The 13,003-nt window shown below is 38.5% G+C and overlaps 1 long non-coding RNA gene across 2 annotated transcripts; it reads right to left on the bottom strand.

Annotated features, from left to right (window-relative positions):
* Window positions 1-11,018: 11,018 nt before the first annotated feature.
* Window positions 11,019-12,215, bottom strand: LOC127338943 (uncharacterized). Of its 2 annotated transcripts, XR_007874551.2 has the most exons (3): window positions 12,036-12,215; window positions 11,781-11,823; window positions 11,019-11,235 (listed from the first exon to the last, which is right to left on the bottom strand). It is a non-coding gene; the product is annotated as an uncharacterized lncRNA (long non-coding RNA). The 2 variants fall into 2 exon arrangements; XR_011754401.1 differs by lacking the exon at window positions 12,036-12,215 and having other exon boundaries at window positions 11,781-12,024.
* Between the last annotated feature and the right edge of the window lie 788 nt (window positions 12,216-13,003).

The raw sequence follows: 13,003 nt of genomic DNA, 5'->3' as shown, positions 1-13,003 counted from the left end.
ACCCGAACCAAAAACCTTCCATATGGAGGGGAAACCTAGCCAAGCTAGGACTCCCACTTGAGGTGGGAGTTCCACCTCCCATATGGGGGGGTGGCCGGCCCCCTAAGGGGGAGTCCACATGGGACTCCTCCCCCACTAGGGTTGGCCGGCCATGGAGGTGGAGTCCCAAGTGGACTCCACCTTCCTTGGTGGTTTCTTCCGGACTTTTCTAGAACCTTCTAGAACCTTCCATAGAACCTTCCGCGACATTTTAATTCACATAAAATGACATCCTATATATGAATCTTATTCTCCGGACCATTCCGGAACTCCTCGTGATGTCCGGGATCTTATCCGGGACTCCGAACAAATATTCGAACTCCATTCCTTATTCAAGTACTACCATTTCAACATCCAACTTTAAGTGTGTCACCCTACGGTTCGTGAACTATGCGGACATGGTTGAGTACTCACTCCGACCAATAACCAATAGCGGGATCTGGAGATCCATAATGGCTCCCACATATTCAACGATGACTTTAGTGATCGAATGAACCATTCACATACAATACCAATTCCCTTTGTCACGCGATATTTTACTTGTCCGAGGTTTGATCTTCGGTATCACTCTATACCTTGTTCAACCTCGTCTCCTGACAAGTACTCTTTACTCGTACCGTGGTATGTGGTCTCTTATGAACTTATTCATATGCTTGCAAGACATTAGACGACATTCCACCGAGAGGGCCCAGAGTATATCTATCCGTCATCGGGATGGACAAATCCCACTGTTGATCCATATATCTCAACTCATACTTTCCGGATACTTAATCCCACCTTTATAGCCACCCATTTACGCAGTGGTGTTTGGTGTAATCAAAGTACCTTTCCGGTATAAGTGATTTATATGATCTCATGGTCATAAGGACTAGGTAACTATGTATCGAAAGCTTATAGCAAATAACTTAATGACGAGATCTTATGCTACGCTTAATTGGGTGTGTCCATTACATCATTCATATAATGGTATAACCTTGTTATTAATAACATCCAATGTTCATGATTATGAAACTAATCATCCATTAATCAACAAGCTAGTTTAAGAGGCATACTAGGGACTTCTTTGTTGTCTACATATCACACATGTACTAATGTTTCGGTTAATACAATTATAGCATGATATATAAACATTTATCATAAACATAAAGATATAAATAATAACCACTTTATTATTTCCTCTAGGGCATATCTCCTTCAGTCTCCCACTTGCACTAGAGTCAATAATCTAGTTTACATTTGTAAAGATATAACACCTTAGCCTTATGGTGCTTTATCATGTATTGCTCACGGGAGAGGTTTTTAGTCAACGGATCTGACACTCTCAGAAACGTATGTATTTTGTAATTCATTTGCGTCTCAACGCATCACTCATTTCCAAATGAGTCGGCATTAAATATGTTTGGTCTTCTGGTGGAACCTTAATTCCGCAGTCTGAAATATGTTACTAGTATTGTCACACACAATATAGCTTCAAAGTTCTGACTCTGTCGGAACTACACCAAGTTCTCAAAGAACCTCTTGACTTTAACATTCTTTGTCATTGTCAAAACAATGACATATTCTGCCTTCTTTTGTAGAATCCGTCATAATATTTAGAACTCTTCTAAATCTAGCATAGACAACTTCTAGCTCATTGTGCTACCTTTTAAACAACACTTAGTTTAATTTGAGATTGAAATTATATTTTATATGTGACAAAACCAATATCGGTGTAACACCTTACAGCGATTTGTTTGTCATTTCTTCATACAAAAATATATATATATATATATCCTTAGTTCTTCTAAAGTACTCAAGGATATTCTTACTGTCGTCCCATGATCATCATATGAATCATTCTGGTATATGCTCATAACACTTTATGATATCCGATTGTGTACATATTATTCGTGATTTATAATCACTCATGTGTTTTTTTACTCATTGAGTGTCATATACACTCAAGTCTTGTTAAACCTTCACATGACAAGAACATTTTCTTAATATTTCTATATTGAACTACTTCAATATCCATTCTATGTACTTTGACTTAAACTTTTAATGTGTTTCAATCTATCTTCATAGATCTTGACACTAAATTTGTTTCAGTCCATATCCTTTCATTGAAATTAATTCTCAATGAAACCTTTTTCTAATCAAGTATATAATTACATCTTTTATAACCAACTATATGTCATCTACATAAAGTATTATAAATATGTCTCAGCGCTCCCACTTAATTTCTTACAAATGCAAGCCTCTTCATCGTCTCTGATGAAATCAAAAACTCTTTGACTATTTCATCTGGTGAAGATTCTAACTCCGCGATACTTACTTCATCCAATTGAAGTTTGTATACCTATCTAGTATTCCACGGACCAGCAAAACTCTTGGTTGTATCTAGTATACACCTTTAATACACACTTCTGTTAAGTAGTGTATTTTGCCATCCTATTAACATATCTCATAAAAGAAATATGTATTGATTACTAGAATAATCCACATAGACTATAAGCATTGATACGGAAGATCTAATCTTATCGTAGTCAACTCTTTGAACTTTGTCGTAAACAATTTTTCGACAAGTCGAGCTTCTTTAAGGATATTTCATCCAAGTCTATAGATCCATTTACATTCAAAAAGTATTCATCTATTATGGATTTCATGGCGTATGGCCATTTTAACGGAGTCAGGGCCCATCATAACTTCTTTGTTTGTAGTTGGTTTATCATTGTTCAAAATCAATCCTTTGTCCACAAATCATTTATTTGATCACAAAGTAAACCATATCTACAAGGTTCAATATGTACTTCGATCTCCATGGCTAAACCACTTTGTAGTCATGGGAGCCATGATCGTTGTGGCCGCTTCCGAAACAAATTCCGATGCTGCGCTACTCTGATCATTATGCTCAGGTTCATAAACCTTATCAAATTATATTGTCCTCCCACTCAAATACTTCACTAGAAACAATTTCTTGGAAATAAGAAACATTGACAAACACTTTTGTCTTTGTCTCGTGGGAAGAATTCCCAATTAAATCTCTGGGATAACCAACAAAGACATTCATCCGATTTTGGTTGAAAACTCTTAGACCAAAATTTAAAGAAAGGACTATTAAGGTTTATACCCATGCCATAACTCGTATGGTGTCATTTCAACGGATCATGATGATGCTCTATTCAGTGTAAAAAGCGGTAGTCACTAAAGCATAATCCACAAAAATATAATGACATCAATATTTTATCTCATCATTGACCCAACAAGTATTGGATACATCTCTTGGATACTTCTTCATCACTATGATACTCCAAGAAACGTGAGTTGTAGAACAATTTCATAACTCTCTTAGATGTTCGCTAAAACTCGTAATTCAAATATTTCCATCATGATCCAATCATAGATATTTGACTTTTCTATTACGATGATTTCCACTTCATGCTAAAATTTATTTGAATCCTATTCAAATGTTTCAAACTTTTCCTTATTGAATATATCCACATATATACTCAATTCATTGTTTGAAAGTTTTCATGAAGTAGAAGAATCTTCCGCACACAACTATGCCCAGTGAACCACATATATCATTATGTATGTTTTCACTAAGTTAGTTGCCCGTTCAACTCTTCGGCCTATGAACGGTATTTCAGTCATTACCTTTTAGAAAAGATTTTGCAAGTGTCAAACGATTCAACAAATCGAATGACTCCAAAAATCCATTTGCATGGAGTTCCTTCATGCGATCCTTTCTAACATGACCTAAATGGCGGTTCCACAAATAAGTGGAATTCAAATCATTTGCCTTATGGCATTTTTAGCGTCAGTGTTATGTATGTGTGTTTCACCATTAAGATTTATAATAACTTATCCATTGTTCATGGAGTAATGTCATACTTTAAACAACTCATTGTTTTCATTTGACCAGAGCAAAATAACAATTATTAAGTTCTTTATTATAAATTCTAAGGGCTAGATAGAATGCTAACGACGAACATAATAACACTTTATTTTGTTCCAGGCGTGCATTCTTATCATATTCCTTGTCAGTCACTTAGGCCATTGTATTCTTGTATTGCGTTGTTTTGTATGACACTTCATACCAACCAATATAGTACTAATACCCAAGAATTTCATTATGTGACTTAACTAGGAATACAACCATAACATGTATATCATTTATATACACCTGAGCTAGACTTTCTAGTCTTTTCTTATCTTTTTGCCAGAATATCTTTTGCAGTTTCTCTTTTAGCTTTCCTCATTATTCAGAAAAACACTTTAACATCAATAACTTCTAGGTTTGTTGGTCAAATACCAATAACCTTGAGGTTCTTACTTTGAAGTTGATCATCATATGACAAGTGTTCTAGATTTCACTTATTAGTAACTATGATGAACAATTTCACTCATAATTTTTTTCCATCAATTCATGACAACTTTTTGAGACCATTGATGGCGTGTAACTCACACGTTCGTTGGGAACCCCAAGAGGAAGGTATGATGCGCACAGCAGCAAGTTTTCCCTCAGAAAGAAACCAAGGTTTATCGAACCAGGAGGAGCCAAGAAGCACGTTGAAGGTTGATGGCGGCGGGATGTAGTGCGGCGCAACACCAGGGATTCCGGCGCCAACGTGGAACCTGCACAACACAACCAAAGTACTTTGCCCCAACGAAACAGTGAGGTTGTCAATCTCACCGGCTTGCTGTAACAAAGGATTAACCGTATTGTGTGGAAGATGATTGTTTGCAGAAAACAGTAGAACAAGTATTGCAGTAGATTGTATTTCAGTATAGAGAATTGGACCGGGGTCCACAGTTCACTAGAGGTGTCTCTCCCATAAAACAAACAGCATGTTGGGTGAACAAATTACAGTTGGGCAATTGACAAATAAAGAGGGCATGACCATGCACATACATATCATGATGAGTATAGTGAGATTTAATTGGGCATTACGACAAAGTACATAGACCGCCATCCAACTACATCTATGCCTAAAAAGTCCACCTTCAGGTTATCATCCGAACCCCCTCCAGTATTAAGTTGCAAAGCAACAGACAATTGCATTAAGTATGGTGCGTAATGTAATCAACAACTACATCCTTAGACATAGCATCAATGTTTTATCCCTAGTGGCAACAGCACAACACAAGCTTAGAACTTTCACTTTGTCCCAGGTGTCAATGCAGGCATGAACCCACTATCGAGCATAAATACTCCCTCTTGGAGTTACAAGCATCTACTTGGCCAGAGCATCTACTAGTAACGGAGAGCATGCAAGATCATAAACAACACATAGATATAACTTTGATAATCAACATAACAAGTATTCTCTATTCATCGGATCCCAACAAACGCAACATATAGAATTACAGATAGATGATCTTGATCATGTTAGGCAGCTCACAAGATCCGACAATGATAGCACAATGGGGAGAAGACAACCATCTAGCTACTGCTATGGACCCATAGTCCAGGGGTAGACTACTCACACATCACTCCGGAGGCGACCATGGCGGCGTAGAGTCCTCCGGGAGATGATTCCCCTCTCCGGCAGGGTGCCGGAGGCGATCTCCTGGATCCCCCGAGATGGGATCGGCGGCGGCGGCGTCTCTGGAAGGTTTTCCATATCGTGGCTCTCGGTACTGGGGGTTTCGCAACGGAGGCTTTAAGTAGGCGGAAGGGCAGGTCAGGAGGCGGCACGAGGGCCCCACACCACAGGGCCGCGCGGCCAAGGGGGGGGGGCCGCGCCGCCCTAGGGTGTGGCCCCCTCGTGGCCCCTCTTCGTCTCCTCTTCGGACTTCTGGAAGCTTCGTGGCAAAATAGGACCCTGGGCGTTGATTTCGTCCAATTCCGAGAATATTTCGTTACTAGGATTTCTGAAACCAAAAACAGCAGAAAACAACAACTGCACTTCGGCATCTTGTTAATAGGTTAGTTCCAGAAAATGCACGAATATGACATAAAGTGTGCATAAAACATGTAGATAACATCAATAATGTGGCATGGAACATAAGAAATTATCGATACGTCGGAGACGTATCAGCATCCCCAAGCTTAGTTCTGCTCGTCCCGAGCAGGTAAAACGATAACACAGATAATTTCTGGAGTGACATGCCATCATAACCTTGATCATACTATTTGTAAAGCATATGTAGTGAATGCAGCGATCAAAACAATGTATATGACATGAGTAAACAAGTGAATCATATAGCAAAGACTTTTCATGAATAGCACTTCAAGACAAGCATCAATAAGTCTTGCATAAGAGTTAACTCATAAAGCAATAATTCATAGTAGAGATATTGAAGCAACACAAAGGAAGATTAAGTTTCAGCGGTTGCTTTCAACTTGTAACATGTATATCTCATGGATATTGTCAACATAGAGTAATATAATAAGTGCAATAAGCAAGTATGTAGGAATCAATGCACAGTTCACACAAGTGTTTGCTTCTTGAGGTGGAGAGAAATAGGTGAACTGACTCAACATAAAAAGTAAAAGAATGGTCCTCCATAGAGGAAAAGCATCGATTGCTATATTTGTGCTAGAGCTTTGATTTTGAAAACATGAAACAATTTTGTCAACGGTAGTAATAAAGCATATGTATCATGTAAATTATATCTTACAAGTTGCAAGCCTCATGCATAGTATACTAATAGTGCCCGCACCTTGTCCTAATTAGCTTGGACTACCGGATCATCACAATGCACATGTTTTAACCAAGTGTCACAAAGGGGTACCTCTATGCCGCCTGTACAAAGGTCTAAGGAGAAAGCTCGCATTGGATTTCTCGCTATTGATTATTCTCAACTTAGACATCCATACCGGGACAACATAGACAACAGATAATGGACTCCTCTTTTATGCATAAGCATGTAACAACAATTAATAATTTTCTCATATGAGATTGAGGATATATGTCCAAAACTGAAACTTCCACCATGGATCATGGCTTTAGTTAGCGGCCCAATGTTCTTCTCTAACAATATGCATGCTTAACCATAAGGTGGTAGATCTCTCTTACTTCAGACAAGACGGACATGCATAGCAACTCACATGAAATTCAACAAAGAGTAGTTGATGGCGTCCCCAGTAAACATGGTTATCGCACAACAAGCAACTTAATAAGAGATAAAGTGCATAATTACATATTCAATACCACAATAGTTTTTAAGCTATTTGTCCCATGAGCTATATATTGCAAAGGTGAATGATGGAATTTTAAAGGTAGCACTCAAGCAATTTACTTTGGAATGGCGGAAAATACCATGTAGTAGGTAGGTATGGTGGACACAAATGGCATAGTGGTTGGCTCAAGTATTTTGGATGCATGAGAAGTATTCCCTCTCGATACAAGGTTTAGGCTAGCAAGGTTATTTGAAACAAACACAAGGATGAACCGGTGCAGCAAAACTCACATAAAAGACATATTGAAAACATTATAAGACTCTACACCGTCTTCCTTGTTGTTCAAACTCAATACTAGAAATTATCTAGACCTTAGAGAAACCAAATATGCAAACCAAATTTTAGCATGCTCTATGTATTTCTTCATTAATGGGTGCAAAGCATATGATGCAAGAGCTTAAACATGAGCACAACAATTGCCAAGTATCACATTACCCAAGACATTAATAGCAATTACTACATGTATCATTTTCCAATTCCAACCATATAACAATTTAACGAAGAAGAAACTTCGCCATGAATACTATGAGTAGAAGCTAAGGACATACTTGTCCATATGCTACAGCGGAGCGTGTCTCTCTCCCATAAAGTGAATGCTAGGATCCATTTTATTCAAACAAAACAAAAAACAAAAACAAACCGACGCTCCAAGAAAAGCACATAAGATGTGATGGAATAAAAATATAGTTTCAGGGGAGGAACCTGATAATGTTGTCGATGAAGAAGGGGATGCCTTGGGCATCCCCAAGCTTAGACGCTTGAGTCTTCTTAATATATGCAGGGGTGAACCACCGGGGCATCCCCAAGCTTAGAGCTTTCACTCTCCTTGATCATGTTGCATCATACTCCTCTCTTTATCCTTGAAAACTTCCTCCACACCAAACTTAGAACAACTCATTAGAGGGTTAACGACAATAAAAATTAACATATTCAGAGGTGACACAATCATTCTTAACACTTCTGGACATTTCATAAAGCTACTGGACATTAATGGATCAAAGAAATTCATCCAACATAGCAAAAGAGGCAATGCGAAATAAAAGGCAGAATCTGTCAAAACAGAACAGTTCGTATTGACGAATTTTATCGAGGCACCAGACTTGCTCAAATGAAAATTCTCAAATTGAATGAAAGTTGCGTACATATCTGAGGATCACTCACGTAAATTGGAATAATTTTCTGAGTTACCTACAGGGAAAACAGCCCAGATTCGTGACAGCAAAGAAATCTGTTTCTGCGCAGTAATCCAAATCTAGTATGAACTTTTCTATCAACGGCTTTACTTGGCACAACAAAACACTAAACTAAGATAAGGAGAGGTTGCTACAGTAGTAAACAACTTCCAAGACTCAAAATAAAAACAAAGTACTGTAGGTAAAAAACATGGGTTGTCTCCCATAAGCGTTTTTCTTTAACGCCTTTCAGCTAGGCGCAGAAAGTGTGCATCAAGTATTATCAAGAGACGAAGTGTCAACATCATAATTTGTTCTCATAATAGAATCAAAAGGTAACTTCATTCTCTTTCTAGGGAAGTGTTCCATACCTTTCTTGAGAGGAAATTGATATTTTATATTACCTTCCTTCATATCAATGATAACACCAACAGTTCGAAGAAAAGGTCTTCCCAATATAATGGGACAAGATGCATTGCATTCAATATCCAAGACAACAAAATCAACGGGGACAAGGTTATTGTTAACGGTAATGCGAACATTATCAACTTTCCCCAAAGGTTTCTTTGTAGAATGATCAGCAAGATTAACATCCAAATAACAATTTTTCAATGGTGGCAAGTCAAGCATATTATAAATTTTCTTAGGCATAACAGAAATACTTGCACCAAGATCACATAAAGCATTACAATCAAAATCTTTAACCTTCATCTTAATGATGGGCTCCCAACCATCCTCTAGCTTTTTAGGAATAGAGGCTTCGCGCTCTAGTTTCTCTTCTCTAGCTTTTATGAGAGCATTTGTAATATGTTGTGTGAAAGCCAAATTTATAGCACTAGCATTAGGACTTTTAGCAAGTTTTTGCAAGAAATTTATAACTTTAGAGATGTGGCAATCATCAAAATTCAAACCATTATAATCTAAAGCAATGGGATCATCATCCCCAATGTTGGAAAAAATTTCAGCAGTTTTATCACATGCAGTTTCAGCGATTTTAGCGATTTGAGCGGTTTCGCGCTTTGCATTAGAAGTGGAAACATTGCTAACACCAGTTCTTTTATTATTAATAGTAGGAGGTGCAGCAACATGTGTAGCATTAGCATTACTAGTGGTGGTAATAGTCCAAACTTTAGCTACATTCTTCTCTTTAGCTAGTTTTTCATTTTCTTCTCTATCCCACCTAGCACGCAGTTCAGCCATTAATCTTATATTCTCATTAATTCTAACTTGGATGGCATTTGCTGTAGTAACAATTTTATTATGATGATTCTCATTAGGCATAACTTTCGATTTCAAAAGATCAACATCAGCAGCAAGACTATCGACTTTAGAAGCAAGTATATCAATTTTCCCAAGCTTTTCTTCAACAGATTTGTTAAAAGCAGTTTGTGTACTAATAAATTCTTTAAGCATGGCTTCAAGTCCAGGGGGTGAACTCCTATTATTGTTGTAAGAATTCCCATAAGAATTACCATAGCCGTTGCCATTATTATAAGGATATGGCCTATAGTTGTTACTAGAATTGTTCCGGTAAGCATTGTTGTTGAAATTATTATTTTTAATGAAGTTTACATCAACATGTTCTTCTTGTGCAACCAATGAAGGTAACGGAACATTATTAGGATCAATATTAGTCCTATCATTCACAAGCATAGACATAATAGCATCAATCTTATCACTCAAGGAAGAGGTTTCTTCGACAGAATTTACCTTCTTACCTTGTGGAGCTCTTTCCGTGTGCCATTCAGAGTAGTTGATCATCATATTATCAAGAAGCTTTGTTGCTTCACCAAGAGTGATGGACATAAAGGTACCTCCAGCAGCTGAATCCAATAAATTCCGCGAAGAAAAATTTAGTCCTGCATAAAAGGTTTGGATGATTATCCAAGTAGTCAGTCCATGTGTTGGGCAATTTTTAACCAAAGATTTCATTCTTTCCCATGCTTGTGCAACATGTTCAGTATCTAATTGTTTAAAATTCATTATGCTACTCCTCAAAGATATAATTTTATCAGGGGGATAATATCTACCAATAAAAGCATCCTTGCATTTAGTCCATGAATCAATACTATTCTTAGGCAGAGATAGCAACCAATCTTTAGCTCACTACAAGAAATATGGTGACTTGCGACCCTCCATATTAGTCACTGAAAGGTCATTGTGCACCATCTATGACCACGTCATGACCAATAACTCTTGGTCGCCAGTTGAGCGTCACTGACGGATCACAGCGACCTTATTTTTTAGTTAGTCATAGACGATTATGACCAACATTGATGGTCATAGGTTCTATGACCAAAATTTTGGTCGCCGGCAATCTCATATGTCCACATCAGATCCTACGTGTCGAATCCTACGTGGCAGATCTACGACCAAACAAAATGGTCGTCCATATGGGCCAAGCCCATTAATTCCAGCGCATTTATCTCGTTTTGTTGAAATACGTTCAGTTTATTGGGCCAATCGCAAACGTTTGGCCTTTTTATTTTTGTTTTTGGGCCGTGGCTTTTCTATCTTAACGTTCTTTTCCAATAATTCGTCTCAGTCGTCAGTGGGTCTTTCTCGTTAGGTTTGCTCAGGTTCGATCTTCAGATTTCAATTTCCATGTTTTGCGAATAAATAAATAACCACTATTCATATCAGAGCATTAATCATAAGTTGTACTTTAAATAACAGCAAGCATCAGTCTATTACATCATATATCACACACAGGATAACCAACTCTACATATATAGTAACTGATACTTTTTGCTGAGTAGGGCTTCACGTGTCTTCAAACTTCTTTCGGCGTGGAGCTCTTGTAAAACATTTGCATATTGTCAATAAAGAAAATGGATGTGACGTGAAATGATGCACCTGCATTACAATTACAAAGAAAAATAATATATTATGTTTATCAAAAGTTCCAGCAGAAAAAAAAGTAAAACCACATGATGCACAACGGAGATTAAGCACAGATCAGTAAAATATATATCAACAGGTTAGAAAGACAGAAATGAAGATTACACATAATTTATACACATAATTTTACACCCATCAAACTCTTTTGATTCGTAATGTTCACATGAATGTTCGAGATTACACATAAGCATCATGTCTCTAGTAGTTGGTATTCCAATGAAGATTTCCATATTGCAATGTTGGGTGTGCATTATGCAGCTACTTATGCATACGTAATTAAGTTAGTACATATTAAATCTGCATCCTAGTTGGTTATGCGTGCTAGATGAGAAAGATAAAAAAAAGTCGGGACACGTATGGTTCTCCGGATGCAGTAGCAATATAACTCAGTTATATATGCAGGTGACAGAATGATCTAGCTTTACTCTCCATTTACTAGTGAGTCAAGAGTGCAGACAGAACTTGGGCCAACGAGGAGAAATTGGGTTTAAGAAACATACCCTTGGAGAACACCGGTGACTGTCCGGTCAGCAGCTCCAGCACCTAGCAAAAAAAATGAAAACAATGCAGTTAACAGCAATGTTTGCAGTAAAGGTGTATTTCCAACACAACATATTGAGAGAGATGACTTTAACCGTTTAGTGCCACTAAGATATTCTTTTTTGGCCTCTAATACCGTACATGTGAACTGTCTATAGTGCCATTCAAATGACACAAATTTAAGTCAATCAACAACTATCAGAAATGCAGCATACATGACTGACAATAGTGGTTACATGGTAGCAGCATTTGTATCACAAGCTGATGCATGTCCAAACACTAGCACACTTCAAAAGAGGCACTGCAACCACAGATAGAATATGCCAGTGCCAAGCCAGGCTAGATCATCACTGGCTTACAGTTCCACAAACTACTAATGAAACAAGAATGCTATAGTAGAACACTCGCTACTGATCCCAGCATCACCACATCTAAACATACTAATATATCTAGAGGGAACTAATTGGAATCCCACAAGCGCAGGCTCATCAACAAGGAGAGGAATAGGATAAATAGATAACAGGACGTGCGGGTGAGGCGACCTTTACTCACCAACGGAGATGTCGAGGACAAGCTTCTGCACCTTGATCCCCCGCATGGAGGTCGCCAGCTTCTTCTCCGTCAACTGCGAGCACCAAGCACTATTGGTGACAATGTACAAGCAAATGGTTTATGCACTAATACATGTTACTGCATATCGCGCTGGTGTAAACCGAGTGCCCAACTCACGAACAACTGGGAACAGGATAATGGGGGTTCGGTGGTACCTCATGGAGAGAGCCCGTGGTGGACGAGACGATGAGCGAGCCTGCGGCGGATGCCATTAACCACGACTTGGGAGCCCGCGGTGAGCCGGTGAATGAGAGGAAGTCGTCGGGACAAGACAGATCTGGCCGGCTCGAGGACGTAGGGCGGACGGCCTAGCCTGGGGAAACCCGAGGTCGTCTTCTGTGGACAGATCCGGCGGCACCAAGGATTGGTGCGCCTAGACCAACAGTACTTCAGCGACACCGCCAAATTTCTTAGGCCTGGAGCTCCTGTAAAAGAGGAACCACCACATTTTTAGCTGGAATGAATGGAATACCCAAAATAAAGCAAATCAACCTAGCAATTCAAGTATACTAGAAGAGAACAGACAAGGCTCGAGACTTCACAATAAACTATAGTCTACAACTGAATTAGT

Source organism: Lolium perenne, chromosome 3 (genome assembly GCF_019359855.2).
Source record: "Lolium perenne isolate Kyuss_39 chromosome 3, Kyuss_2.0, whole genome shotgun sequence".
Classification (NCBI taxonomy): Eukaryota; Viridiplantae; Streptophyta; class Magnoliopsida; order Poales; family Poaceae; genus Lolium; species Lolium perenne.
Note: the sequence above shows the minus strand (reverse complement) of the source record. Positions and strands in the feature narration are given on the sequence as shown.